Genomic DNA, 17,237 nt, shown 5'->3' on the forward strand with positions numbered 1-17,237 from the left:
TCGACCCCCGAAGTCGTAACGCTGCAGTGTGAACCGGCACTTAAGCTAAAATGTATACAGGCCTAGTCTATCTCAGCATTGGGCCATGGTGCATCAAACAGAAGTGTAGTTACAGCAACTTGCATCCTTTGAAAGCACTAGAAATTTTGTAGGGCCTCATTAACCAGTAGCTAAGCCGGGCTCTGGGAGAGTTACAGGGCTACATGTAGCCAATCAAATGCCTATTATTAAGTATATGTTATTCTGCCTGGGATACTGGGCATTTGGTCACCTAATCTCTAAGGAATACAAGAATACAGATAGGCTGATACTCTTGTTCTTTAGAAAGATTATCCAACTAAATGCCCAGGATTTTTTTGTGTGTGGCAAAAGCAGAGTTTGGCTTTTCCCCTCTCACCTCCCAAGTCCTCCTATTGGTCAGTGACACCACCTATCACGTTAAACAACCATATCAGAGGCTTGGGTGGTAAAAGTGAGCAGGCACGCACCAAACTCAACTTAAATAAATAGATCTTTGGCCAAGATATGTTTTTTTTTACTCAAGGTATGAACTTTTTTTACCCATTGCCGCCACCCCATAACGCTAACAGACAAAGGCGATTTTCCTGATCATGTGACCACTGTGATTTGGCTACATGATTTATTTTATTACATGGATTTATTTAGTGTTTTGCACATAATGCATTTTCACATCAGTCCCTGTACTCAAAGAGCTTACAATCCAAGGTTCCTACCTCACAAGCATACATACACATTATAGGACTAATTTAGACAGGAGCCAATTAACGTACCCGTATGTCTTTGGAATGTGGGAGGAACCTCACGCATGCAAAGAGAGGACATGCAAACTCTATGCCGGTAGTGTCACAGTTTGGACTCAAACTGATGGGCCTAGTGCTGCAAGGCAAGTGTGCTAACCACCAAGCCCACTGTGCTTACTGGGAGCTGTCGGTGCCAGCTCATTCACTGCACTGGGAGTGTGCGAAGAACACACACTCAGCACAGAGTGTTGCTTCCCCATGGATCATATGTGCTGGGCAATAAAGCCCACCAGTCCTTCCATCGCATATGAGTGTACAGTTGAAGGGATCCGGTTGTATCAGAAATCCAGTTTGAATTGCCCATGTGCAAAGGGTCTGTTTAAAAGGTAGCTCCACTTTTGTGGAGGAAAAAATCAGCAAATAAAGAAAAAACAATATAGAGTATACAATTGGGACACAAATCATATTGTAATTGAATGTTATTAAAAATTACCTTTCCTTTTCAATCTGCAGCAGTTGTAATTTTCTGAAAATGCAATACAATATGGCTACCCGGAGGTGTTCTGTACACAGAATGTATACTGACCACACCCCAGAAACATAATTTCCTGCTTGTGTGATTGGCTCACCAATTTTCCCAGAAGTCTGCACTAAGATACAAGTCAGATTTCTGGCATCCCCTGCAACAAAAATTTCATTTTTGGTTAGATACTCTCAATAGGAACACGTCTAAAGGGATGCAGGCCCAGCGGCTTTCCTCATTAGAGCCCTGCAGCTGCCACAGCTGATTGACTATTATGAAACCACTCCCATTTGACCCACTCAGCACAGAGGCACAGAAGAACAAACAATGATTCATTCAGAATAACAAAAGGTAGGAATCTGCAACTAAGTTTGTTAAAATCCTTGCAATGTACAGAGATCACCCAGAGGGGAATGTTTTTTTCTCAACAAAAGTGGAGTTACGCTTTAAATGTACAGATTTGTATATTAGCCACAAGAAGGTGATCTGCATTTCATTACAATTCCAGACCCCCTTGCTTAACAACTGTTGAGGTATGGTAATGGCCCACATACAGAGAACATTGTTTACAGTGGTCTTGATTTACTAAAGGAGTAGAGAATGTTCATATTGCTTAGTAAATAAGGAGACGCTATCCTAATGCTGAATTCCTAATCATATGCAATGCAAACGGAAAAACAAGATTTGCATTCACATGATTGGTTGACTAAAGTGAACCCAGCTTCACATTGCAAAGTGAAGCTTCTTCTCTCTTATAGTAAATTAACCCCAACATGTAAGACCCAACTAAGTCTTGAAATGAACAGTTAAGCACAACCATTGCACAGCGCTGCAAAGCAGGAAGCAGAGCATTCATATGCAATGAGCTAATATGGCTGCCTGCTCCCACTTTTTTATACATCACTAGAAGTTGTACAAAGTTTTGAACTCCGGACAGATATAAAATACACATTTTATAGGTAGGTGATCATAAATTGTATTTTTATAAATTCAACTGCTGTAAGTACCTGACCTTAATTTGTTGTCAGTTTTTTCCAATCCATGTACAGTAGCACTAAGATTGGAAGATGGAGGGCAGGAGTAGGAGCCAATGGGGTGTGATGAATGCAAACATGCTGATAAGGAATGTGCTGATAGGAGGAGAGAGCAGAGTAAGTAGAGAGAAAACCTCATCAGTCTATTGCTGCTCTTTCATTGTCCAATCAGCTGGGAGTGGAGAGAGAACATCGCTGTATTTCTTCTACACTTTTTAACTCTAACAAGAAAGTAGTGTCATCCATCTGGCCGTGTTGTCTGGATAATCCCAGGACTGGATGGATAGAAATACAAATATTTTGGCAGGTAAAACAGTTCCCTTGTATGGATTTAATATATGTATGTAGCTATGGTATGTGTCTAACAAAGGTTATTTACATTACACTAATTGCTTTCATATGTATATCTAAAAAAACATACACACACAATAATGAAGGCCCCCTTGAACCTCCTTTAGGGGAAAGGGAACCTTGACTGCTGGAAGCATGGCATATTACCTGAGACAATTGGTTTTAGGTCCCTTCGTTCTTATCATTCATGTATAGGGAACAAATGTGGGCATTAGCAGTCTGTAGGTTCAATCTCCCCAGCTAAGCATGTTTTTTGCTCGATGTTGTGACACTTTTACCAATCTATCGTTTGGTCCAACATTGTCCCCTTATTCTGGTTGTGGCCCGTCACATACTTTGTTCTTGTTTCTAGTTCTTGTTTGGAGCTTTTTCCCCGCACGGTGAATGCCTATGTTTTTAGAAATAGCCCACAGGATTGGTGGCATTGTTGTTCGCCTCAAGGGGTCTTGGTGGAGATAACAGTATTTATTGAGACCTTATGGGGTTCATTTAACCACTTGCCGTCTGCTCACATTGCTGCTACTGCAGCAATGTGGCTCGTTATCGTCCAGCGACGTAGACCTACGTCGCTGGACTCCTCCCATTGTGGGCGGCGCGTGCGCGCCGCCGGAGGCTCGCTCCCACTGTGTTCAGTCACAGCGGGAGTCGGGCCAGGGGAGGAGCAGCGGCGATAGCCGCTGCGCTTCCCCGATCATCGGGGAATCGAGTGTGGAGATCCGCCCGCTTTGTTTACAAAAGCGACAGATTGCAGGGTTCAGCATAGCTGAACCTGCGATCTGTCCCTGTGTCACTCAGTCACCTCCCCCCACACACGTTAGTAAGCACCAGGCATACATTAACCCCTCCCTCTCCAATAAAATTAACTTCTTCCCTGCCAGTGTCATTTTTACATTAACAGTGCATATTTATAGCACTTATTACTGTAGTAATGTCATTGGTAACCCGAAAAGTGTCAAAAATGTCAGTCAAGGGTCCGATCTGTCCGCCGCAATGTCGCAGTCCTGCAAAAAAAATCGCAGATCGCCGCCATTACTCGTTAAAAAAAAAAAACACCAAAAATGACAGAAATCTTTCCCTTAGTTAGTAAACGCAATAACTTTTGCGCAAACCAATCAAAACACACTTATTGTGATTTTTTTTACCAAAAATATGTAGCAGAAAACAAATTGGCCAAAAATTTAAAAAAATTTTGATTTTTACATTTTTTTGGGGGGAATTTCATATAAAAAAATGTGAAAAATATTGTTATGTTTTCAAAATTTACACTCTTTTTTTGTTTATAGCGCAAAAAGTAAAAATCGCACAGGTGATCAAATACCACCAAAAGAAAGCTCTGTTTGTGGGAAAAAAAGGACGTAAATTTCGTTAGGGTACGGCGTCGCACGACCGCGCAATTGTCAGTTAAAGTCGCACAGTGCCGAATCGCAAAAAGTGGCCTGGACGTAAGACAGCAAAATCCTCCGGTGGTAAAGTGGTTAAACGATTATCCTAAATATGGTAATCTCGGCCTACAATCTGGTGTCGAGCAGGTTCTGGCTGCTGTGGGGCACTCGTCAGTCTACCACTGACTTGCGTGTGGCGGTTTTGACCTTGCCAGCAATTGATGTTGCTTTATGGGCTATGCCCTCAAGTTAAATTCTGGGGTCAGTCTAATGTCTGTCTGGCACTGATGGTAAGGACAGGCCTCTTAGACTATGTAAGTTTATGTTTTTTGGGTGCTTACGGTAGAACTGTGACTGGTATTGTTGGGTGCTCACAGTATAACCGTGACTGGCACTGTTGTTTGGTACATTTGGAAAGTTGTTACTTTTGCAAAGTTCAATAAAGCTGTGGCCTTGCCCTATTTCCAACTTAATCAGCTTCTGTGTCTTTTTTGGGGGGCAAAGTATTGGTTTATTAAATGAGCCTATGCTTCTCAGCAGTCAAGAGACTATAGTTTCTCTTTAAGGCGCAGTCTGGAATGTAGTAAACAACACATTGCAGATCTGCAGACTTCTCACCCAGCCGTGTGAGCTTGTTGTTGCAAAAGTGCGATCACATCTGTAACGTGCAAGTGAAGTGACTGAAATACAGCCTGGCGCTGAGATTAGACACTCAGCTTTCTAGGCAAGTTAATATCTCTGGCTGGTGACCTACATCACCGTGTGCTTGAATTGGTTTGCCATCACTCAAACTGAGAAGTTAATAAAATCAGAGCTGAGAGAGCAGATGATAATCTCTGGCCACATGCTCTGACTTGAGTTAAGGAAATAAACCTGAAAAAAAATATGTATACATTGTATGCATTGAGGAGTTGGCTGACCTGCTTGGAAGAGTTCCACAGCAAATCCCCCCTAGGCTTGTTACACATTACCGACTGGTCTCATGATGGGGCAGCATACAATGCATCCATATTCAAAAGGTGGCTCAGCTGCCGGTCAAACGTGCAGCTCAGTGCCAAACAGAAACATTTTGCTTTGCTGGGTAGGGATGAGCAATCATGGAAAAATTGGTTTGGGGCAAAATGACCAATTTTCCTGTTTGTGAAATTGTGCCCAAGCAGAAACTCCACATTTTGCCCACAGAGCTGCTTAGGCAGCCTCAACATTCTCTCTAAACATACAGGAGTCATCTTTTGTGAAGTTGTCCTTTAAACCTACCCACCCCAGAGGGCAGAGCACCTAGGATAATAATTACCCTACTTACAGATCCAGCAAGCTTTACTTCAACAGGATCTCAGCCATCTTCCCTTCATACTACATATGTGCGCCTCATTCATTCCCATGGGTAAGGAACATTCCAAGGGATTGCTGGGTGCTGCCATGAGTATAACTTGCCCATAGGAGTGAAAAAGGCAACAGCACACATTCTTTGTATGAGGAAGAGCCATCTGGGACCTTGCCATGGGTTGTGAAAGAAGGGAAGTATTATTCCAGGTTAGCTGAACTCAAGGGGTGAAGGGATTTATCAAAGATCAACTCCAATAAAGGCGAGGATGTCCTTTAAAGCTCACTTTACCCTTAAAAACGACCAGTGAAAACTCCATTTTAAATATGATTTTCATTAAAATTGGAAAAGGAAATTAAAACTCTCAACTGCGCTTTTCCCTAGTGGTGGGGTACTAATCATCTGATCTACTACAGGGACATTCAAATGGTGACCCAAAGCCACCTATGGTTATTCAGTGTTTTTTGCAAGTTTCTTTGACTTAGACCAGTGGTTGTGAACTTACTAGGTATATAGGGTCTCAATTGTGGCCACTGACATCAACAAAGACCTGTACATAATGTATAGAATATATAATGCTAGAGAAGACTTCAGAGACTACAAACGTACTAGAGCCGGGATTCCCAAACCACGGCCCTCCAGTTGTTCAGGAACTATAATTCCCATCATGCCTAGTCATGTATGTGAATGTCAGAGTTTCACAACGCCTCATGGGATGTGTGGTTCTTCTGGAACAGTTGCAGGGCCGTAGTTTGGGAATCCCTGAACCAGAGGAAATGATGAACAGAGACTAGGGACATGCTACAGGTTTAGTCAGAGATTAGAGATATGCTGCAGAAAACAATGAGAGACTGGGAATATCCTACATGGGGCTAGTAGGGATCACAAGTGTTAACTCTTTACAAATCTATGCTCCCTCTCTCACTACAAGCTGCTGACTGAGCTCCACAGGTTGGGCACCAGGAGCCTAAACAAACTAAAATTATTGTAGACTATTCTGAATGTAATAGCTTCTGTAACCATCAGGGGCTTTTTATTGAATCTGCCCTTTTTTAAACCCCCCCTACCTTTAAGGGCAGCTCACTTGGGATAATAATTACCCTCTTCCCCTAGTCTAGAATCTTTATTTCAACAGGATCTCAGCCTTCTTCCTTTTTATTACAAATGCATGCTTCATTCATTTTCATGGGTGAGCCACACTTTGAGGGACTGCTGGAGGCCACCATGAGTATAGTTTATCCATGGGAATGAAAGAGGCTGCAGAAAGCATCTTTCGCTACAGACTGCTGAGGTCCATAGGTTGGGCATCAGAAACCTAGAACACCTAAAATTATTGTAGACTCTGCTAAATTATATAGCTGCTGTAACCCTCAGTATTTAGTAATGTTGCAATTGAAGAGACAAGGACTCACTGCTCAAGGTGGTGTAATTGCCTGATGACTCACACCGGTGCATGCCCCGGCTCGCCTCCGTGAAAACTTGATAAAGGAATTGGCAGCACTCCAGGTCGAGTCAAAATCCAGATTTATTGACTGGACATCCAAATTATGACAATCGTGACAAGGTAGACGCGTTTCACACACTGACTGTGTGCTTAATCATTGCAGTAATGATTAAGCACAGTCAGTGTGTGAAACGCGTCTACCTTGTCACGATTGTCATAATTTGGATGTCCAGTCAATAAATCTGGATTTTGACTCAACCTGGAGTGCTGCCAATTCCTTTTCCTTTATTTAGTAATGTTGTCCAGGGCTCAGACAAATTAAAATTATTATAGACTCTGAATGATAATGAATATGTATTTTTAAACGAACACCTTATTCTAAGCATGTTGAAGTAACTTCAACCAGTTTTCAATTTTAAAACAACCAATCAGATGAATGAAACCTACCGCAGTTTGTTTCTGCGGACACTCATATGATATAAGGTGTTGGTGGTGGGATCTTAGAGAGATCAGTTTCTGGCAATAACATTAGCACTTCACGGATCAGTCCCACTTGTTTCCTGGAACTGCTCTTTAAAGAGTTACACTTTTTTAAATGCAGATCTTGGAGAGTTGCATGTTGGTTCCAGCAGCCTGGTTTCCATCATGTGCTCTGCTGCTATTGAAGCGTACAGTTTCAGTTGTTCAACATCTGCCTCCAGACCATACATCAAACCTTCCATGACCTGAAGTGTTTCCAGTTCTCGTGCATCATTTTCACTTGCCACAAACCAGATGTATCTCTGCTCCCTCACGAACAGGCCTTCTAAAACAGGCCCAAGAACACATTAGTACACATGTGCAAATGTTTTATGATGAGCGGGGTGACTTTCTGGCATGTTTCCCCAGTCTAAAGCCCCAGCTTTGTCTGGTTTTACAGAGACAAGTTTAACAGGTTCCTTAATCCAGCTGTTTTTACAAGATCACTAATTCTAATGCTAATAGTAATTGCATTTCATTTTAAGTAAAACTTCTACAGCCTGAGGAGGGCATGGTATTTGAGTAAGATGCCCTGAGGGATCTCTTTTAACGTGACACCTTACGGACCTGTATATGAGTTGTATCTTGATGTACGCATTCCACAGTGACAGGATTTCTTGAGAAAAACTTTTAAGAGAGGAGTTACCCAATTGGCTAATCTTGACCTAGTTTTAGCGTGCCCTAAGCTCCATCTCAAATCAGCTGTATAGACAAAGCATGAAAAGTGTCTCAGTAAACTGTTGTGATTTTCTCAGCAGTATTTCTTTCTTTATCCTTTTGAGAAATCATTATGCAGTGTGTGTCTTTTATATATGTTTTTGGCTGTTAAAATAATTCTGGTGATGTTACCAATGCCCACCAAACTGAAAAGCTTTATTCTAAAGCTTTAGCCCCAAAGTTGACCATGAAGACTAGGACTTCCAAAAGAAATTGTTTTGGGCATTCATCCAGTTATTGGTTCATCTTTTAAAAAATGACTGGCCATAGATTCTACAAACCCAGTATTTTGACTATTTTATGAAGTACATAGAGTATGCATTCTTAGGGTGACCAGTCAGATAGTTCAACTTTTCACTAAGACTGGATGGTTTTCAGGCTCTGTAGGCTTTCCCAAACAGTGGTAAAAAGTGCTTGTTGTCAACCTGTTGGAACATATCTGTTCAAGCTGTTACCAATCATCCTCTTTTCTTCTGGACATTTGGCTATCATGGAGAAGACTGATGTGGGTTCTGGTGCTCTTATGGCACTTTTCCACTGCAAGTACCGGCTCGGCTCTACTCGACCCTGCTTGGCCCGGTTTGCTTTTCCACTGCTGGTACCGCATGGTACGGTGTTGGAACGGTTCGGTACGGTACGGTATGGTTTGCTTTTCCAAGTGGGTGGGATTACAAGGATTCTCTGACCAATCAGTAGCTAGTAGTGACTGCATGCAAAGGATTGTGGGATATGGTACCGATATGGTACCTCTTGGAACCACAATCGAGGTGGTACTGTTTTTGAGAGCCGTACCATTCGGTTCCATGCAGTGGAAAAGCGCCGCCATACCGTACCGAACCGTTCCTACACCATACCATGCGGTACCAGCAGTGGAAAAGCACAAAAGCGAGCCGAACCGTTCGGTTCCATGCAGTGGTAAAGCGCCAATATAGTAGTAATCGGAAGAAAGAGATGCCTCACTTTCTGCTGCTTTTGAGAGACACTTCTTGTCTATGGCCAGCATTAGGTCCACCATAGACTGACCTTGTACTGACAACACAACCTGCCTCCTCTCCAGTCAATGGTTTACACTGGTCAGAAGAACTGCAACTCAAGACTGAAATTTCATTTTGGGCGGTGTATATTATTCTTTATCAATAGATTTATATATGGCTTGATCTATAAAATATCTTTTTCTACAATTATACAGTATGTACACTTGACCAAACTGACCTAATCACAGGGTTTAAATGACCTTACTGAGTTACAGGGTGTACTAGAAGAGACCCTTCTTTGAACCTATTATTGAGCCAAATCTATTGTCCCCTTAGGCCAGGAATAGCAACAGTTGAAAATGCAAGATTCAAGGTGATTACTTGCATTGCTCATTAAGCTAAATAAGGTGTTAGCAGGTCCACATATTGTTTGCTACTGCCTTTTTAGTGATCAAAGAAGTACAGTGCCAAACTACCATTGTGTGGGGCAATACATCAGCATAGATAAAAACAAAATGCAAATTAATGCTAAACACCAAATTAAAAATGGAAAAAGTGACCTCGGAGCTTGGGAACTAAAGTCATGACAAGACAGGTGAGGCTCAGCATAAAAAAAATAAAGACTGCAATTTTAAATTTGAAAAAGCAGAAGGATCATCTGTAGGAAAAAAAAAATCACATTTAGCCTGTCTATCACTTTTATGCTTCCATGCTAATTATAGAGGTGCAATGCCATGAATTTCAAGTGCCTATCTGCAGCCTTTGTTCTTCAGACTGACATTTCAGCTGGTTACAGTCACCGTACATTTTGTGTCACAAAATGATGTTTTCAATGTTCCTCTTATAGACAGAACCATTACATTAAACATTTTGGATCTCCTGTTATACAGGTGGGCAGAAATAAGGGGGGACATATGGGCCAGCACAGTGATTATGATGTGCTTAGCCTGGTGGCCTTATAGATCTGGGGTCTTGGATTTGTTGCCCATGAGACTGAGGTTTGCTAGGTCCACACTCCTAATCCAATCTGCATTCACTTCCAGAACCCTAACAAATTATGAAGGAACAACTCCAAACAAATATATTAAAGGGAAACTTTAAATGCACCTACTGTATATTTATTTATTACAGGTACTTATATAAAGCCATCAATGTATGCAGTTCTTTACATATACAGTATAATGTACATTCACATCAGTCCCTGCCCTCAAGGAGCTTACAATCTAAGGTCCCTAACTCACATTCATACATACACATACTAGTGCCAAGTTTAGAAAGGATCCAATTAGCCTCACAGCATGTCTTTGGAGCATGGGAGGAAACCGGAGTACCTTGAGAAACCAATGAAGGCTCAGTAAGAATATGCAAACTCCAGGAAGGTAGTGTTGTGATTGGGTTTGAATTGACAACCCTAGTGCTGCTAGTTGGAAGTGCTAACTATTTAGCCACTGTCCTGCCCCATATATTCCTCCAAAAGGCATATAACATTATTTTTCAGTTTGGACAGTATAATGATCTGAAATCTGTCTTTAAATTAAGCTATGGCCTCCAATATGAAAGTCAAAATTAAGCTTATATTGAGAGTGCCAGATATGTAAGCAGATGGTAAGAAGGAAAAGAGCATAGGACGGTCTTCATTAGTTTGGGGATAGATACTAGTAGTCAACAGAGTAGGCAGGAGGAAGACTGGTATCACAGAGCCTGTAGAGTCTGATCTTGACTGGTGCGGTAATGGTTGCTTGTAGTTAACAGAGCAGGCAGGAGAAAGACTGGTATCACAGAGCCTGTAGAGTCTGATCTTGACTGGTGCGGTAATGGTTGCTAGTAGTCAACAGAGCAGGCAGGAAGTGGTACAGAGTCAACGAGTCCCCAGAGAGGCAAGAGTTAAAAAAGTCAAGTTGGGTATTAGAAACATAGGAAAAGAAGCCCTCAGTGGGTTTTCTAGTGCCAAAGTAATAAAGTATATTAATCACGATAATTATCCAAGGCGTTTCGAGGGCTCTGGAGCACCAAACCAGTCATGAAAACAGACTTTTATGTTCATACAGTAATAAATTGGGCATTCCAAAAGTATTTCTCCTGTCTTAATTCTCTGCTGTCTGAAAGTATCAGACCCTGATGAAGTGAGCCCTTCAGAACCCCTGAAACATGTTGTTTTTTAACAAATACTGTAATCAATATATTTCTTTTGGACTACAAGGTATTTTTTGCTGTGTCTTCATATGCCATTTCCAAAGCCTACCAGTGGCCCTAGCTGGGGACACTTTAAGCCTAACGGGAAATATGTCCACCATTCTTCAGGAAACATCTTCTATTTTTTGTCAATGAGCACAAAGCATTCTTTGAATGGACAAGGCAGCGAGGAAGATGATGTCACAATCTCTGACTCATCCAATCAGAGAATGTCTTGTATTTGTTGAAAAAAATTCTGTGAATGGTGGAATTGCCAAGCAAGTGACTTCCTGGGTTCAGTGCCCAGATTGAGGCGACACCCAGAACAGACCAGTGTTGACTGTATGTAGCAAAGACTACAGTAAATGTCTGTATCCAAATGGCCTTGTGGATGTGCGATATGAAGAATCAAATGTAACCAAGCTGAACCATGTAAGTAAAAAAAATCCTGAAGTTCAGATTTAACACTATAAGTGAACTAAGTACGCCAAATTCCTACTTCTTCATACTTTGGCTATTTGACCATCAGCCACAAGGTGTTGACTTCATAGTAACCTACAGGGAAATCGCTCATAGAGGTAAGGAGTAGATCTAAATTGATCAGACTTTGACACGACTTCAATGCCAGAGAGTGTAAAAGTCTTATCAAAGTCACTTCAAAGTGGTATCAAAGTCGGACTCCAACGTTGCACTGAAAATTGTGCAACTTTGGAGTTGACTAGTATGAAAGGAGCCTACCAGGACAATCAAGCATTGGATCTGGAACATATGAGGCATGATTATACCTCATAGGGGGAAATTTACTAAAATTTGAGCACTCGGAATCTGATGCAGCTGTGCATGGTTGCCAACCAGCTTCTAACTTCGGCTCATTCAATTAAGCTTTGACAATAAACTCTGGCTGGTTTCTATGCAGAGCTGCACTGGGTTTTGCATGCTCCAATTTTAGTAAATCCCTCCCATGGTGTACACTCACCTCCATGACCTCTGCTTGGGAAAATAGAACCCTATTGGGTCTTAGAAGCAAACACAGCTTTAAGGCTGAATCATTTTGGAATTTAACCCATTTCAATAGTCCAGTAAGAAACCAGTAGATTAGGCCAGCTCAGAACTGTGTTTTGTATATTAAAGGAAAAAACATTACTAATGACTTGCATACTGTTAGTCAGACACAAGTCAGAGTATCCTGTCAAAGTAAGCCTATTAAATCATCTCCGCTATTAGAAAACCACTTATTGGAGCTGCACCATTTACATTTATTATTTTCCCAACATGGCTGTGTCATATCCATTAACCAGAACGCCCTGTTGTTAAAATGAACGCCGAGCAGTATGAAACATAATAAATATAAAAATAGCAGTGTTTCCTCTTCTCATATATGTTTAATGCGGGCAGTACTTAACTCGCCACAACCTTGTACTTAGGCCCGTACACACTCCCACGTCACGGCTGTAAAGCTATCACACAGCCAGTGGTATATATTTGTAGACAGGGGCCTATAAAAATAAAGCCTGCGTACAATTAGCCGGTAAATCACACCATTACTCTGCAGCCGCAGTCCTTTAAAAAAAGAAGAAAAAAGAAACAAGCGGTTGGAATTAGAGGTCAATTCTTATTTTATTTACAAACCTAAATGACAACCACATGCCTTTCGTTGCTTTTTTTTTTTTACCTTTACAGCATTACTCTAAAGCAGTGTTTCTCAAGGGTGAAGGCACCCTTAAAAATTTTTGACATTCTTTTGGCACCCTCAAAAATTATTAACAGTCTTGAGGCACCACATCTTAAAATGCAAAAACAATTCTAATAGCTTTACATAATGCAGCAACATCCACACATAGGACCCCCAAAGCTAGAGGTGCAAGTTGGTACTGACTAGTATTCCAATGTTCCTCTTCTTCAGTTTTTCTCCATCAAACAGCTAATGTGACCCCAAAACTGATGGAGAGAGGCAGGGGAGGGTCAAACAAGCATGCTATGCACGTGACTGACATCCTCCTTATCAACTGATGATGTCATTGGTCATTAGCTGGTCGGCAGTTAGAAGAAGGTCATTATGGTGCACAGGGGCGTAACTACAGGGGTTGCAATTGCAACCGGGCCCCATGCTCCAGGGGGCCTGTGCGGCTCCCCTGTACACCTGGATAGGAAGGGTGGCGGGGGCAGCATGTAGAGAACTCACTGTCCTCCTTTTTCCTCCTGTAGCTGCAGGAGGAAAATGGAGGAGATTGGTTCCTCTGTATGCTGCCCCCGCCACTCCTATCCAGTTCACTTGTGTTCTGCTGTCTCTGGGCCCCTGTGTGCTCCCCCGGTCCCCCCACTGTGCTCCCCCCCACTGTGCTTCTCCCCTCTCCTGCCGGCTGCTGCAGGGGATGTGTCACAATAGAGAACCAGGAAGGGGTCAGTAAATATGTAATTTACCAGCTCCTTCCTTTTCTGAATGGACAGAGTCATAGTCAGTGACGTAAAAAAATATAATAAAATTATAAAAAATAATACAATTGAAATACCAAAAAAAAAAAAACTACTGACACCAGTGGGTGAACTTCCAGGATGGCAAAGGTCACACTTGTGACCAGGCCCTGGCATTCCACCACCGTGGGGAGACCCCAAGATGGGGGCTCCCTGCAGAACTTGCGAAAGGGTCCCACTGCGGGATCGTAATAAAGGGCCCGCAACGAGAGTAAAGTGCCCCAGGATCAGTGGGAAGAGCCCCAGGCTTGACGGGAAGGGCCCCGGCCAGGGGTCGGGGGGCATTTCATGGTTTCTTGCACCAGGGCCCTGAAGGTTCTAGTTACGCCTCTGATGGTGCACAATGATAACCTGTGGCTTTTTGTATCTAAAAGGCAGGCTTCATCCACCTACTGCCTTATATACAATTTCTGGGTAATTTTTTTCCACTTTGCTGAGGCACCCATGAAGAAACCTCAAGGAACCCCAGGGTGCCTGGGCACCCTGGTTGAAAAAGGCTGCTCTAGAGAAGCCCATACAAGGACCCTAATGATCATCAAACCATTTTTGCCTAGTCATCGGTCCATGTATTAAAAGTAGGCAATGCCTGATATAAATTGGCTATTGAGCATCTGTGATGGAAATTTGCATCATACAATAAAAAAAGCTTCTGTGATTGTGCTATTAGGCTGCATTCACACTTGAGCGTTTTTTACCGCGATTTTACCGCGATTTTTACCGCGATTTTTACCGCGATTTTACCGCGATTTTTTCAGGCGTTTTTCATTGACATCTATCAAAAACGCTGGTAATCAGCCCAAAAAGAAGCTCATGTACTTTTTTCAGCTACAGGCGTTTTGCAAAACGCTCAGATGTGAACAGGGGCCATTTAAATGAATGGGGTTTTACTTGTTGGGCGTTTTGGAGGCGTTTCTTTTGAGCGTTTTTGGAGCTGAAAACGCCCAGGTGTGAATGGAGCCTTAGAGGCAGTGAGGTGTCTGCTTTATATGGAAAATGATTTAAATAGGGTTTTTTTTTATTTTGGCTGGGCCAGGGTGACTAGTGAAGGAATTGTGCCTTCTATCTAGTGCCAGGGTGACCAGTGAAGGAATTGTGCCTTCTGCCTGGTGCCAGGGTGACCAGTGAAGGAATTGTGCCTTCTGCTTGGTGCCAGGGTGACCAGTGAGGAGCTGTGCCTTGTATTTAGTGCCAGTGTGACCAGTGAGGGAGCTGTGTTTTGTGTCTGGTGCTAGTGTGATCCATGAGGAATCTGAGCCCTGTGTCGGCAGGGGAACCAGTGAGGAACTGTGCCTTGTGTCTAGGCCAGTGTGACCAGTAAAGGACCATTGCTTTGTGACTAGGGCCAGTGTATCCAGCTAGGGAGCTGTCCCTTGTGACTAGGGCCAGGGTCTGTGACTAGGCTCAAGGTGACCAGTGAAGGAGATGTGTCTTGTGTCTAGGCTCAGGGTGACCAGTGAAGGACCTGTGTTATGTGCCTAGGCTCAGGGTGAGCAGTGAAGGAGCTGTGTCTTCTCTAGGCTCAGGGTGAGCAGTGAAGGAGCTGTGTCTGGGGTCAGGGTGAGCAGTGAAGGAGCTGTGTCTTCTATGGGCTCAGGGTGAGCAGTGAAGGAGCTGTGTCTTCTATGGGCTCAGGGTGAGCAGTGAAGGAGCTGTGTCTTCTATGGGCTCAGGGTGAGCAGTGAAGGAGCTGTGTCTTCTATAGGCTCAGGGTGAGCAGTGAAGGAGCTGTGTCTTCTATGGGGTCAGGGTGAGCAGTGAAGGAGCTGTGTCTTCTCTGGGGTCAGGGTGAGCAGTGAAGGAGCTGTGTCTGGGCTCAGGGTGAGCAGTGAAGGAGCTGTGTCTTCTATGGGCTCAGGGTGAGCAGTGAAGGAGCTGTGTCTGGGCTCAGGGTGAGCAGTGAAGGAGCTGTGTCTTCTATGGGCTCAGGGTGAGCAGTGAAGGAGCTGTGTCTTCTATGGGGTCAGGGTGAGCAGTGAAGGAGCTGTGTCTTCTATAGGCTCAGGGTGAGCAGTGAAGGAGCTGTGTCTTCTATGGGGTCAGGGTGAGCAGTGAAGGAGCTGTGTCTTCTATGGGCTCAGGGTGAGCAGTGAAGGAGCTGTGTCTGGGCTCAGGGTGAGCAGTGAAGGAGCTGTGTCTTCTATGGGCTCAGGGTGAGCAGTGAAGGAGCTGTGTCTTCTATAGGCTCAGGGTGAGCAGTGAAGGAGCTGTGTCTTCTATGGGGTCAGGGTGAGCAGTGAAGGAGCTGTGTCTTCTCTGGGGTCAGGGTGAGCAGTGAAGGAGCTGTGTCTGGGCTCAGGGTGAGCAGTGAAGGAGCTGTGTCTTCTATGGGCTCAGGGTGAGCAGTGAAGGAGCTGTGTCTGGGCTCAGGGTGAGCAGTGAAGGAGCTGTGTCTTCTATGGGCTCAGGGTGAGCAGTGAAGGAGCTGTGTCTTCTATGGGCTCAGGGTGAGCAGTGAAGGAGCTGTGTCTTCTATGGGGTCAGGGTGAGCAGTGAAGGAGCTGTGTCTTCTATGGGGTCAGGGTGAGCAGTGAAGGAGCTGTGTCTTCTATGGGGTCAGGGTGAGCAGTGAAGGAGCTGTGTCTGGGCTCAGGGTGAGCAGTGAAGGAGCTGTGTCTTCTATGGGGTCAGGGTGAGCAGTGAAGGAGCTGTGTCTTCTATGGGGTCAGGGTGAGCAGTGAAGGAGCTGTGTCTTCTATGGGGTCAGGGTGAGCAGTGAAGGAGCTGTGTCTTCTATAGGCTCAGGGTGAGCAGTGAAGGAGCTGTGTCTTCTATGGGGTCAGGGTGAGCAGTGAAGGAGCTGTGTCTTCTATGGGCTCAGGGTGATCAGTGAAGGAGCTGTGTCTTCTATGGGCTCAGGGTGAGCAGTGAAGGAGCTGTGTCTTCTATGGGGTCAGGGTGAGCAGTGAAGGAGCGGTGTCTGGGCTCAGGGTGAGCAGTGAAGGAGCGGTGTCTGGGCTCAGGGTGAGCAGTGAAGGAGCTGTGTCTTCTATGGGCTCAGGGTGAGCAGTGAAGGAGCGGTGTCTGGGCTCAGGGTGAGCAGTGAAGGAGCTGTGTCTTCTATGGGGTCAGGGTGAGCAGTGAAGGAGCTGTGACTTCTATGGGCTCAGGGTGAGCAGTGAAGGAGCTGTGTCTGGGCTCAGGGTGAGCAGTGAAGGAGCTGTGTCTTCTCTGGGGTCAGGGTGAGCAGTGAAGGAGCTGTGTCTTCTATGGGCTCAGGGTGAGCAGTGAAGGAGCTGTGTCTTCTATGGGCTCAGGGTGAGCAGTGAAGGAGCTGTGTCTTCTATGGGCTCAGGGTGAGCAGTGAAGGAGCGGTGTCTGGGCTCAGGGTGAGCAGTGAAGGAGCTGTGTCTTCTATGGGCTCAGGGTGAGCAGTGAAGGAGCTGTGTCTTCTATGGGCTCAGGGTGAGCAGTGAAGGAGCTGTGTCTTCTATGGGGTCAGGGTGAGCATTGAAGGAGCTGTGTCTTCTATGGGGTCAGGGTGAGCAGTGAAGGAGCTGTGTCTTCTATGGGGTCAGGGTGAGCATTGAAGGAGCTGTGTCTTCTATGGGGTCAGGGTGAGCAGTG

The 17,237-nt window shown here is 44.2% G+C and overlaps 1 protein-coding gene across 1 annotated transcript in view; it reads left to right on the forward strand.

The window, feature by feature from the left end:
- Positions 1–17,237, forward strand: part of HUNK (hormonally up-regulated Neu-associated kinase) — a 133,227-nt gene that overhangs the window by 26,815 nt on the left and 89,175 nt on the right. The window lies entirely within an intron of this gene.

This window comes from Pelophylax lessonae (genome assembly GCF_965119305.1).
Source record: "Pelophylax lessonae genome assembly, chromosome: 2".
In the NCBI taxonomy this organism is placed as follows: Eukaryota; Metazoa; Chordata; class Amphibia; order Anura; family Ranidae; genus Pelophylax; species Pelophylax lessonae.